This window comes from Nelumbo nucifera, chromosome 2 (assembly GCF_055504915.1).
Source record: "Nelumbo nucifera cultivar China Antique chromosome 2, China Antique-T2T, whole genome shotgun sequence".
NCBI classification, from domain to species: Eukaryota; Viridiplantae; Streptophyta; class Magnoliopsida; order Proteales; family Nelumbonaceae; genus Nelumbo; species Nelumbo nucifera.
This window is the reverse complement of record NC_142650.1, coordinates 12,212,295-12,224,548: the sequence shown is the minus strand read 5'-3', so window position 1 is coordinate 12,224,548 and position 12,254 is coordinate 12,212,295. Positions and strand designations below refer to the sequence as shown.

General features: G+C 39.8%; 1 pseudogene; it reads right to left on the bottom strand.

The window, feature by feature from the left end:
- Positions 1-6,125: 6,125 nt before the first annotated feature.
- On the bottom strand, positions 6,126-8,362 carry LOC104597351 (tyrosine decarboxylase-like; annotated as a pseudogene).
- Positions 8,363-12,254: the final 3,892 nt, after the last annotated feature.

Here is a 12,254-nt window from a genome sequence, read left to right as displayed (position 1 = left end):
CCAACTCAGAAGAAGCTGGTCCTGAACCATCCATGGTTTATAGGTTGGATTCTCAATTCGAGCAGAGTGTGAAGTTGAGGGAAGAAATTGCTGTGGACACAGGCAGGAGCCATCCACATAGCCGAGAAGTTCATGTCCATAGAGTACAGGCCAGATCTAAGATCACCACAGTAAATAGTTGTGTCGATCTAATTTCATAGAGATAAGTTGAGTGACATTTGAGCAGAGATTGATAGGTCCATTGGAAGTGTTGGTGATGGAACTTTCTATGGAGTTTTCCATGAGTGGGACTAGCTTTGATACTATGAAGGAAATAATGAAGATTGAATTCTCGTGTATTCTATTGTTGTAATTAACTCAATATATATACACAGGTGTTGTGTCATGTTACAATAGGTAACAAGGATAAAAACAGAGGGATAAGATATACACTACAACCAGGTAGAGATAGAGTTGGTTTCCAACTCTAGCATATTTGATAAGGTCTAACACTCCCCCTCGGGCATTTTTTCTGTCAAATCAATTGGAAGCTCCCTGTTGAACCAAAAATTAAAAACTTTGTTTGGAGGTGTTGCATCAATGGTCTTCTTGTGAGAGAGAACTTAGAGAAAAGGAAAGTTATGATTTCAACCAATTGCTTGAGGTGTGGAGCCTTTAAAGAATCCACTCTGCATGCCTTAGTTCTCTGTAGTAAGGCTAGGTGTATTTGGTTTGGTTCGGGTTTGGGCCTAAAAGCTTACTCAGTGGAGCTTAACGAAGAGTTTAGTAGATGACTTGTAAAGTCTATAACCCAAAATGGAATGTTAAGCTCTAAAGTTGCAGCTTAGATGGCTATTTGTCTGTGGATGATTTGGAAGGACAGGAATGCCTTTAATTTTGATGGTACTGATACAAATCCTACTACGGTTATTAATAATGTGAACATGTTGATAGTAGAGAAATCTCAACTATTGCCTCCGTTATTGGAAAGCTTTTCTAGCTCAAGGGAGGTAGCAGACTCCCGTTCTTTTTGGCTACCGCCAAATTCAGGTGCTTTGAAGATCAACGTAGATGGTGGTTTTTTGGCTCCAGGCAGATCATCATATGGCTTTTTTGCTTGTGACAAGGACAGGGTTGTGTGGTGGGCTGGTGGAGGTCAAAGTAAAGCATCCCCAGCGATGCTTAGGAATGGCAACAGGGTGGGGCAGGGATGGGGAGCCCATCCCCGCCCGTCCCCACTAATGGGGACAAGGTTATCCCCATCCTCGTCCCCACGGGGATTCCCATCCCCATAGAGATCCCTACTCCCTGTGATTTTTTATAATGTTAACCATTTTTTTTGTTTTTGTTTTATTTAAAAAATAAAAATAAAATAATTAAAATTGACAATCCTATTAGAAAATAGTCAAACATATTTTTTAAAATATTAATATATAGGCATATGTGCACATATATACATATATGTTAATGGGATCCCATGGGGGTGGGGATTGGGGTCGAGTGCTCTCCCCGTCCCCACCTCGTCCCTGCTAACGGGGATGAAAATTTCCTCATCTCCATCCTTGTAGGGGGAAAATCATTCCTATTCCTACCTCATTCGGGGCGGATCCCCATGGGAATTGGGGAAATGAGAAAAATTACCATCCCTAGCAGAACTGGCTGAAGCTCTAACCCCCCTAGAAGCCCTTAAAAATGCTTTTACACTGAGTGACTCAGATTTGATTTTTAAAATTGATAACATGCATATTGTTAACTGTCTCGGTGCAAAATCAAGAGATTGCCACCAAGATGTTGTTTTCGTTATCAAGGCCCTCTGTTCTTGGTCAAGTTTGTTTGGATACCTCAAGAAGCTAATGTTGCAGCTCACAAGCTTGCGAAGGTTGGTTTTAAATCTTCTTTTCTTTTTGTTGGCTATCTCCCTCTTGGTTTCAGGGAGCTGTCATAGTCTGTTTCTGCTCTTTTTTCTTGTTGTCTTGTTTGTTTTCTGTTGTCCTTGTTATTCAAGTGTTTTTTTATAAAAATAAATAATACCACTTTTATTTGGACAAATTAATTAGTATACACATTTACTTGAAAAATTAAAAAAAAAAACATCGATAAATACACTTATCCGAAAAAAAATATTTTTTCCATTAAACAATTACATTTACCAGTTAAATGATTTATCAGATTATTGGTTGCATTACAGGGTCTGAACTCTAAACAAGGAATAATACCATGGGCCTAAAGATGTACCGTAAACTCGTAAGATGCGACAAAAAAGGAATGTGATTCGCGAAACCGTAAACCAAAAATTCGAATGGGCGTCGCATGGGCGCGTGATTCGCGAAACCAGCCCATTGTTTACGCTTTTACGGGTGTCAGTGGGGAATTATCTGCTGGTTGGGCCTGGTATTCTAAATAGGGAAAATTCCACTATATTTAAGGCTCCGTTTGATTTGTGAGAAGATTTGGATGGAATGGAATGTGATGGGATGGGAAAGTATAAAAATTTACATTTCTATTGTTTGATTTTATATATGGGAAAATAATGGGAAAAGCATTGTGACGAGTTACTTTTTCATCATATTCATGTAAGGCGAAAAAGAGCTCCATAACCACAGCAACCATTAGAGAGAGAGGAAAATGAGGGAATCAGAAACAATGGATGATCGGAAAAACTAGTCAAAACCAATGAAACAGTTGTTGGAGATGGTAGGAATGATGGAGTATAGCCGTTGTGGGGTGCTCTGTTTCACTAAGACGAACAGTAGTTCACTGGCGGAAAGCGAAGATAATGAACAGTACCGCTAGTCACCATTGGAAAGCGAACAGTGCCACCGAAGACAATAGTTCGCTGGCGGAAAAGCGAAGACGATGAACTGAGAGGTACTAGAGGGTAAATGATCCTAGTCACCACCGCTAGTATTTCCTGTCTTCGTTGTTGAGAAGATGGTGAACAGTGCTTTTTTTTTGGGTGAAAAACAAAAGACGAAAGAAGAAGAAAGAAAAGAAGAGATGAGAGAGGGAGGAAGGGAGTGGCTGAGAGGGGGGTGTCGCCGCCACTACTCTGTTTCTAGGTTCAATTGGGGAAGGGGAGGTAGTAGATCGCCGATGGTAACGAGGAAGGCACTACTTCTCTCCCTCCTCTGTCCGTCTCAATGGTAACAATGGTTTCTCAAATTTTTCCACCGGGGTCGCATGGTTTTGGTGCAACCCCAAATTCACTATTTTGGGATCTGACATCCCACACTTTTCTCATTCCATCCCTCTATTTCCCTCAAAACAAATGAGAGAAAAAGGAATATTTTTTGAATACTCCCTTTTTTTTCATCCCCATTCTACAAACCAAAAAGAGCCTAAATTTTCAAATAGTGTCAAATTGGTCCATGTCATTAATCGACCATCAGTTACCTAATCACGTGATAACATGTACAACTTAAAAATTTTTGAAAATACTAAAATTACCCTTAAAAAAAACATTGCTCATTGTCTTCTGCTTGGTGTTGGCGTATTCTTTCTATGTTTTCGTTAATAGAGACGTATTTTGTTGCTCAACGATTAAAGAAAGCAAGATAGTGAAATCGCAGAATTGGACTAAGAGATTCAAATGCAAACAGCTCTACAAATCTTATTTTTGTTTCTAATCGTTCCTCTGGGTGAGGATCTTTACTTCCTGATGGCCTCCGGCAACTTCTTTATCTTTGCATCCAATAACCGCCACAAAGTGATTGTCGTTAATCTTTTTTTTTTCGATAGAAACCGAGAGGGGCTACACAAGACGGGGGGTAGCATGTCGCCACAAATCAGACATACAAATACAAGTTAAATTCCATGGAAGATCTCTGAGATTGAGACTTACAATACCTTGTTGGGAAGAAAAGGCGTGATTGACGAGCCAGTCTGCCGCTTGATTAGCTTCCCGATACATGTGATTGTAGACCAAATCTTCATTTGTTCGATTCTTCAAATCCATGCACTCCTCAATGATGTTCCGTAGATTCTAGGGGGGTCGATGAATCGCTTCAAACAAGAAGTCACGATCAAAGAGTCACCTTCAACGGTGATGGAATGATTTGGGAAATTTACTGCTAGGTTGTGGGCCTCTCAAACGGGCCAAGCTTCTGCCATGTTGATGGTCAAAGGACCTAAGTGGTAAGCCTTGTTATGTACTACTTCACTCATGAAATTCCTAGTTATGGCTGCAACTGAGCACATCCCACTGTTTAGTCGGGACACGTCAAAATTTATTTTGATAGTACCAATTTTTGGAATTTGCCACACGACATACTTCCCAAACATATGGGAATCAACTCCATTAGGCTTCATATTAGTTTCATAATAGTCCATAAAGGGCAATAAAGCTCTATCAATCACCACTTTATCGTCCGTAATATAAAATTCTAAATAGCCTTAAATTTCCCAAAATTTAAATAAGTTCTCAGCTTTCTCTCTCTCTCCTATTTTAACTCCATAAGTGGATTCTGTTCTCCAAAGACATTGCTCGTTTTTCCCCAAATAACAACATAGGCTATCTTGTGTATTTATGTGATTTTTCTTTCCTGTATGTCATATTCTCTTGAAATCAATTTATAGAGATTTGGAAACTTTTTCTTTATTTGGGACTCCTTTGGCACGTTTTTTTGGGAAGATTTTCTGGTAGTTCTGATAGTTAAAAAGACGCATTGAGCTTTTGCATGAAAATCTGAGCGGTCCGAAGCACATTTGGCAAATACATGTCTTTCTGTGCATCCTTTCATGTCTTTCCGCACGAGAATAAAACACAGAAAATGCGAAAGGGCTTCATTTGTAGCTTCCCGAAATCAGCCCAAAATAGGCTTTTCACGTCTTTTTAGCATTCCGACTTTAACAACTAGATCTTCTGCCAAAGAAGCAAAAATAAACCGAAAATTGGTTTGTCCAACTTACAAACAACCAAAAAAATATATAAAAAGACATACCAAACAGGCCCAAGAGAGATCGGTCAGGTCAAAATCTTGGTATTGCTATACTAGATGCACGTATTTCAGGATTTGGGAGACGGGATATGCAAAAACTAGCCTCGCCCCGCTCCTGCCATTCCATTCCTAGACGGCTAGACCCTTGACGAAGGCGGAAATCTTCCCACATCTCCGCTGCAACCGACTTTATTTGATGACAGATTGACAGTTATTACGATTTTAATCTATCGAATTGAGATATACTCCTCACACAAGGCGCCTCACATCGACTTCACGTGTATTGAAAATATCTCCCGTGAATTGGGATCTGTCTGGGTTGGGTTAGGTTAGGTTAGGTTAGGACTTAGGTGGGTAAGTGGGTACCCAGCTTTTAAAGATTCTAACTAGTGATTACGTTTGATTTGCCATCACATGCGCACTGCGCCTCTGACACATACTAATAATGCTCTCCCTAGTCGTCTTTAGCTAACTGCCAAACAAAAAAGGCAGTCAATCCATATATTAATATTTGATATGTCCCATTTGGAATTTTAATCACTATCTATTCCGATGCCGTCTACATTACTTTATACACCCGGTTTGTTTTCCCTAATCATTTCTTTGAATTTTCTTTTAATTTAGCAATAACAAAATAACTAGTTTACTGCCATGTGGCAGATGCCTATTGTCTATCTTTCCCACGTGGCAAGAGAATGATGGAAAAAGGCAACGACGAGATCTGCTCGTGTATGGCAAGGATCATGTCCAAATAAGTTATACGCTCAGCGCCACCAACTTTGCACCTCAAATAACAATTATTCCACTCCAAACTACACAGTTGTCTTTCGATAAAAAATCGTTACATTTGTTTAGTTTTTTAAGAAAGACTACTTTTTGACTTCTAATTGCGTTTAGATGGGTTCGCATCTGCCCCCACAGACTTGCCCCCAAAAACGTCTCACGAAACTTAGGCCCAACACGTGTCATAATACACACGCATTAGGATGACTCGTGCGGTCTTTATTTCACGCCGTTTGTATCACGTCCGTTAATTCTTTCTCGCCTAAAAGGGTTTCTTTTCCCCGTTCTGAGTATTCTTTTTCCTATTCTACTGTGAACTGAAACCCTTAGCACCCCCTTTCGTAACCTACCTATCGGAGATAAACTCTTTCGAGTTCTGTCGGTCGACGCCGACGGCCATACAAACGGCGAGAAAGAGAGAGAGAGTATTAAGAATCGTTGTTGTAAAATCAATAATAATTTGATAGTTTCACAATTGAAATAATTCAATGTAGATGATTTAATAGATACAAAAGAAATTTAAGAAAAAAATTACAGATGATGAATACGAACAAAATTAATGAACCCAAGTAATTAATTTCTTTTATTTTTTTCCTGGGTCTTACTCTTTATTTTGTAAGTTTGAATTAAACCCTCAACACCATGAATACGGACGGAGTGGTAGTCGCAGGTCGCCACCTTAATCAGCACGCTTTGAGAACGGCCTCTGCATGTTCCTGCACTACCTTCCATGTCAAGTTCACATGGCGGTCCTCCGTAAGGCTTGAACCAACAGCGTACATGATCAAGTAAACACCCCCAATCACCGCATGCGTCATGTATAGGCGCCTAGCTGAGTTGATCGACTCCAACAACTTACGGTTGATCTCGTTTGCACGTTCCAACTCCGACGATTGCCTAAGCGTCTCATCCTCATGATCCTTCACCGGCGGCGGTAGCAGCCGGAAGCATACCATCGCGAAATTCCTCAGCACCACAATCTCAAACCTCTTGTCCATGGTTACCTTCTCTTCGAAGTGCTTAGCCATTTTCACGTGGGTCCTAAGGAAATTTCTTAGGTTGGCCACACCATAGCTCCTGAGCACCATCCAGAGATTCATGGCTCGGAATCGATGACTGAGGGCTTTTTGCCAGTCTTTGTAGTCTATCACTTGCTTTGATTCAGTAGCTTTGTTCCTCAAATACTCAGGACTGGTTGATAGGGCCTTAACAAGGGCGCTAGGGTCCTTGACCCAAAGGCAGCAGCAATCGAGAGTGGTGAAGAACCACTTGTGTGCATTGAAACTGAATGAGTTTGCATCCTCTACCCCATCGATAAAGTGTCTGAACTCAGGACATATGCATGCACTTCTGGCGTATGCTGCGTCGGTGTGAACCCAAACTCCATACTCTTTGGCCACTACGCATAGAAGAGCAATTGGGTCGATGGCTGTCGACGATGTAGTACTGACAGTAGCACAGAGGGATAATGGGATGCCCAGCTTGTATATCTGCTTGGATTGCAGGCTGAAGAGACTCGGGGGCCAGCCCGAATGAGGTGGCCTTACTCGTTGCAACGGCACAAAAGTTGTTTGGAAAGATTCCTGCAATCTGGGCAGCTTTCTGGAGTGCATAGTGGGTCTGATCTGAACCATAAACCACCAACTTCCCTATGTTCCCCCTACCAATTCCGTTCAACATCCGATCTCTGGCTTCCGTGAGCGTGCATAGGATGGCTTCACAGGTAGTCCCTTGTAGCACACCACCACCGTTTCCAGAGAAGAGGAAAGACTTGGGGAGTTTAAGCATCTTGCCAAGCCAATCCATGACTATGCACTCCAGCTCTGTGGCCGCTGCCAACGACATCCAGTTGAGCCAACGACATTAAATCCGGTGATAAGCATTTCGCTGAGAAAACCAGCGACGCTACCGGTGGAAGGGAAGTAAGTGTAGTAGTTAGGGCTGTTCACGGGTCGGGTTGGGTTGGTTTACTGAGATTTTTCCAACCGACCCGACTTGGTCGGGTTATCTGAAATTGAAACCGAAATCGATCATGTGTTAAGCAAAACCGACTTGGTCGGTTTGAGTCGGGTTGGGTTGATTTCGGCTCTAAGTTGAGGGGCTAAGGGGGGTGGACCAAGTTAGAATAGAAGTTATCAAGAAAATAGAAAGTCAAATTGTATTAGAAGTTATCAAGAAAATAGAAAGTCAAACTGTATTAAAAAACCTTCTTATCTAAGTAAAAAAAGGACACCTAATTCTAATTGTAATCGGTTGCCTAGTTGGTGTAAAAAATAATGATCTTTTGATTATTTTCTTTAAACTTTTCCAAAAAATTCCTTGTCTATTTGTTTTACAATACTTGCCATTAATGTCATTGCTAACTAGAAGATTAGAAATTAAGTTAGGTTGTATGTAGGATAGAGACAACTTAGTTAAGTAAGAACTAAGTAGGTTGTAACTACTAAATAGGCACTAACTACTAAGTCGGTTCGATTTCAGTTTTTTCACATGAAAACTGAAATCGCCCCGAACCACCGGTTTATGATTTTTTACAACCCAAAATCGATTGATGCTGAAGAAAACCCGAAACCTATTAAGTTGGTTTGGTCGGGTTGGGTCTTCTTATGAACAACCCTAATTAGGGGGCGCTGAGAAAACCAGCAACGCTTACTTCCCTCCATTACAGAGTACTTACTTTCTCGTCGTTTGTATGGCCGTCGGTGTCGGCCGGCGGAACTTGAAAGAGTTTATCTCCGATGGGTGGATTACGAAAGGGGGCGCCCAAGGGTTTTAATTCATAGTAGAATAGGATAAAGAATACCCAGAATGGAAAAAGAAACCCTTTTGGGCGAAAAGGAATTAACGGACGTCATACAAACGGCGTGAAATAGAGACCGCACGAGTTATTCTAGTGCGCGTTGTCATGACACGCGTTGCGCCTAGATTTCGTGGGACGTTTTGGGGGGCAGATGCGAACCCCGTTTGGATGCGTACAGTTGTCTTTTGATTCCATGCACTGCGCCACATCATCATATGTTTATCATGTTTATCAACGAACGAGTCACCAACACCGAGTTTTACTCGGATGGATAGACCTTTGACGTTAGAGTCATGGTTGAGTTGCTCCCAGCCTATCACAGTTCTCCATTTTTTGTAAAGTTAGGGTACTTTACACTTACAGGGAAGATTTTTGAGCATTTATTGTGCGCAGGTCGCCTATGGTTCTTCGACGTGACGAAAAGTTTGCCACGTGGCAAATCAAACTGTTTCTATATTCAAGCTCTCTAGCGTCAAATGAAAGATTCGCACGTCATCATTCACAAATCGATAATTTTGTCTTGGGTTTCTAGCTTGTCCAGAATATCAATAAAAATTAATATTTTTATGAAATAATTAAAATAGGATAATTTTTTTTTTTAAAATATCAAAAAAGGGCACTGGCTCTGTGTTCATCTTCTTCCTTTTTTTTTTTCTCACTCAGAAAAATATTTTACAATAATAAGCGATCAAAAAACCTTTTTACAATAAAAGACAGTAAAAGAACTTCAAAATACTTCTCGACTGGATGAACAGAAATTGTTGCAGAACGGAGGACAAACGATGTGGATGTGTTCTCCTGAAATTCGAGGTGGATTATTTACTTATTTAGTGCAGATGTTAAGAGGCCAACAGGAGTCCAGCTTTGGTCAGGGCAAAACCCCTTCCAACATAAAAAATATTTCCAATTTATGTGATTTATTTCATGAGAAATATTTTCGATGTAAAGATTGTAAGGGGCTGCTCAAACGGTGCGAGCATCAATTTGCCATGACAGAAGTCGAACTCGGCCAACAGTGCCGATCTGCTGTGTGGTCAAGTTGGGCGACGGGTGACCCTTTCACCGGAGAGACGCTCTCATTTTCGAAGTTTATTTTTCCCGCTTTACAAGTTACAACAAGACGTTCTACACTTTGTGGGACGCCCTCTTGTGAGGCGCAGATGTAAACTCCTACCTAAAATTCTAAAAAGTAGAAACGACCCTCTCTTGTCCGTTCTTATTAGGGTCAGGCTGGTACTAGCGAGGTCCATCCCATAAGTACGGCAAAAGGACTTTTGTATCATACTGACCTGGCGGAGAAAACCTTTAAATGCGACCTTATCTGAAGTCTAAACAAGCTGAGATTAAAAAAAAACAAACACATCGCCAATCGCCCTTTGATTGGAATATTTGAAACGAGATAGTAAGTATTTTAATCTTAGACCAGAAAGCATTCCCATCCAACCGTAATGATAAAGGTATTATCATATTTCCAATTTCGGTTATTTTCTGTTCCTATATATGCTAGTTTTCTACATCAAGGATGCTATTCCCTTTTGATAAAGACAGGACAATATGATGAATAGGCAACAAATTTTAACGTCTTATTGGTTTATTTATATTTAGGGTAAAATACAAAAATCTCCTTTGAAGTTTCTGATAATCACAAAAATGTTTCTTGAAATTAATTTTAACAAATATCTCCCCTGATTTTTTGAAAAGTCAATAGAAACCTCCTTCCGCTCATTAATCTAGATGGAAAATGTATAAAGTCACAAAATTACTACTGACTAATTGTTAGGGCATCATTGAAAATGTATTAAAAAATCTAAAAATGCTCTCATACGATTAACATCACTCTAGCGATTTTATGAATATTTTTTTTTAGAGCAAAAGAATAGAGTTTGAACCCTAACACTACTAAACACTTGCATGGCACCATCATTCAAAATATTCCATTCACCCAAGAATATTTCCCATTTTCTAAAAACCATTCTTCACCAACCACAGTTTTTTATCAGCAATTATTCTTCACCAGCAGCTGTTCTTCATTGTATACATATCTACTCCCCCTCGAGCAATTTCTCACCAAAGCTTTTTTTTTTTTTTTCCCGTTTCTCTTGCTATGAGGATTGCATTTAACAAATAGATGTGGGTATTCTCACCAATACCGCATGGAAACATAACCAAGGCTCTCAAGGACAAGAAATCAATTCTTCTGTGATGTAATCTGTTAACGTTTTCTTTTGAAGGTATTACTAACATCATTGGTGACTTGTAAGTTGAGCAACCAGCAGCCAACTGATAAGAAATTGCAGAACAAACAAAGTTATGCTTCATCCAATCCAAAAACATAGAAATAATAAAAGCACAAATTCATTGAAGCCCACAAAAAAACCAAATCAATGCTCAATAAATGACATTTTGTATGATCCAAAATGAGAAAAGAGATGCATTCAAAAGTGTTCATAAATACATAAAACCCAAAAGCAAAATAGGGGGAAAAGTTGAATAGTGTAACAATTAGTTTTATTTTTGATATGAAATCAAACTCAAGAATTCATCATTTGGCATTTCCACTAGAAAACCAACATCATAAATTAGTCGGCCTTTTAAGTTGATTAACACACTTCTCAGCCAACCTTCTAGTGAAGAACAATCACCTACAACAGTTCACCTTCTAATCTATAGCTAAAGTTCAAATTTTATCTGTATTTTCCTGTGCATAAACCAGAAACGTTGCTTCGCTTCTCTACCAGGCAATCTCCGATGGTCAAATGTTGTTTCTCTTCTTGATTGGAGCAAGTTTCAGGACTGAAAGAGTCAACGGTGGTTTCTACCTTTTCTTGAGTCGATGAAATTTTAAGAATAGGAGATTGAAAGAGGTGAAAATGATAAATATTCTTCCAGGGTTTTTCTGTTCTTGTGCCGATGGAGTTTTAAACAAGGTTCCTAGTTAATGGAGTTCAAGAATGGGAGATTAGGTAGAATGGGTACGAAAGGGAGGTTTCTGTTAATTTTTTTGAAAAGGGAAGTATTTGTTAAAATGAAACTAGAGGCAAGGCTTTTTATAATTGTCATAAAATTCAGGGAAGATTTTTCTATTTTATCCTTATATTTATTGTGGCGTTCGTACTGCCTGCACTTGCATCTGTCCTTCCTCAAATGTTCCCTCCACCAAATAGAGATGGTCTACGTAGATGGATGGATAGATTGTTGAAGAAAAATAAAATGACTCTGACTTTTCCTCCCTAGTACCAAACGTACCCCGTTAACTCCTCCACGTCACTATATACTCTTCTCGTCCTTTCCCGTACGAAAGCATCTACTTATATAGAATGCCTAAAATGCCCTTACAACAGCCATAAAATGGCGTTTATTTTTTTTCTTTCATTTGGAAAATAGGGAAATAATATAATTTGATAAAATTGCGAACCACACCCTGACGTTGGCGGACGATGATTACTCTCAACACCTGTCGACAACGACCGACAGGATCAATACGCGTGGCAAAACAAGAAAGACTTGTAGCATCCATGTGAGGTTGCTCAACATTTCTGCTGACACATTAATAAATAAATAATTTTCTGCACGCCTTGGGAAAGGGGTAATTTTGTTTTTGATAGATAGGGAGCAGGGGTAAATTTAAGTAAATAAGGGGGGTGATTTCGTCATTCCAGCAACAAACAAGAAACACCCAGCCAGGCAGCCACCTTTCCGTAAAGCGACCAACGGACTAAGGCAAGGCTGTTAACAGTAATTTTGCTGTAACGTCT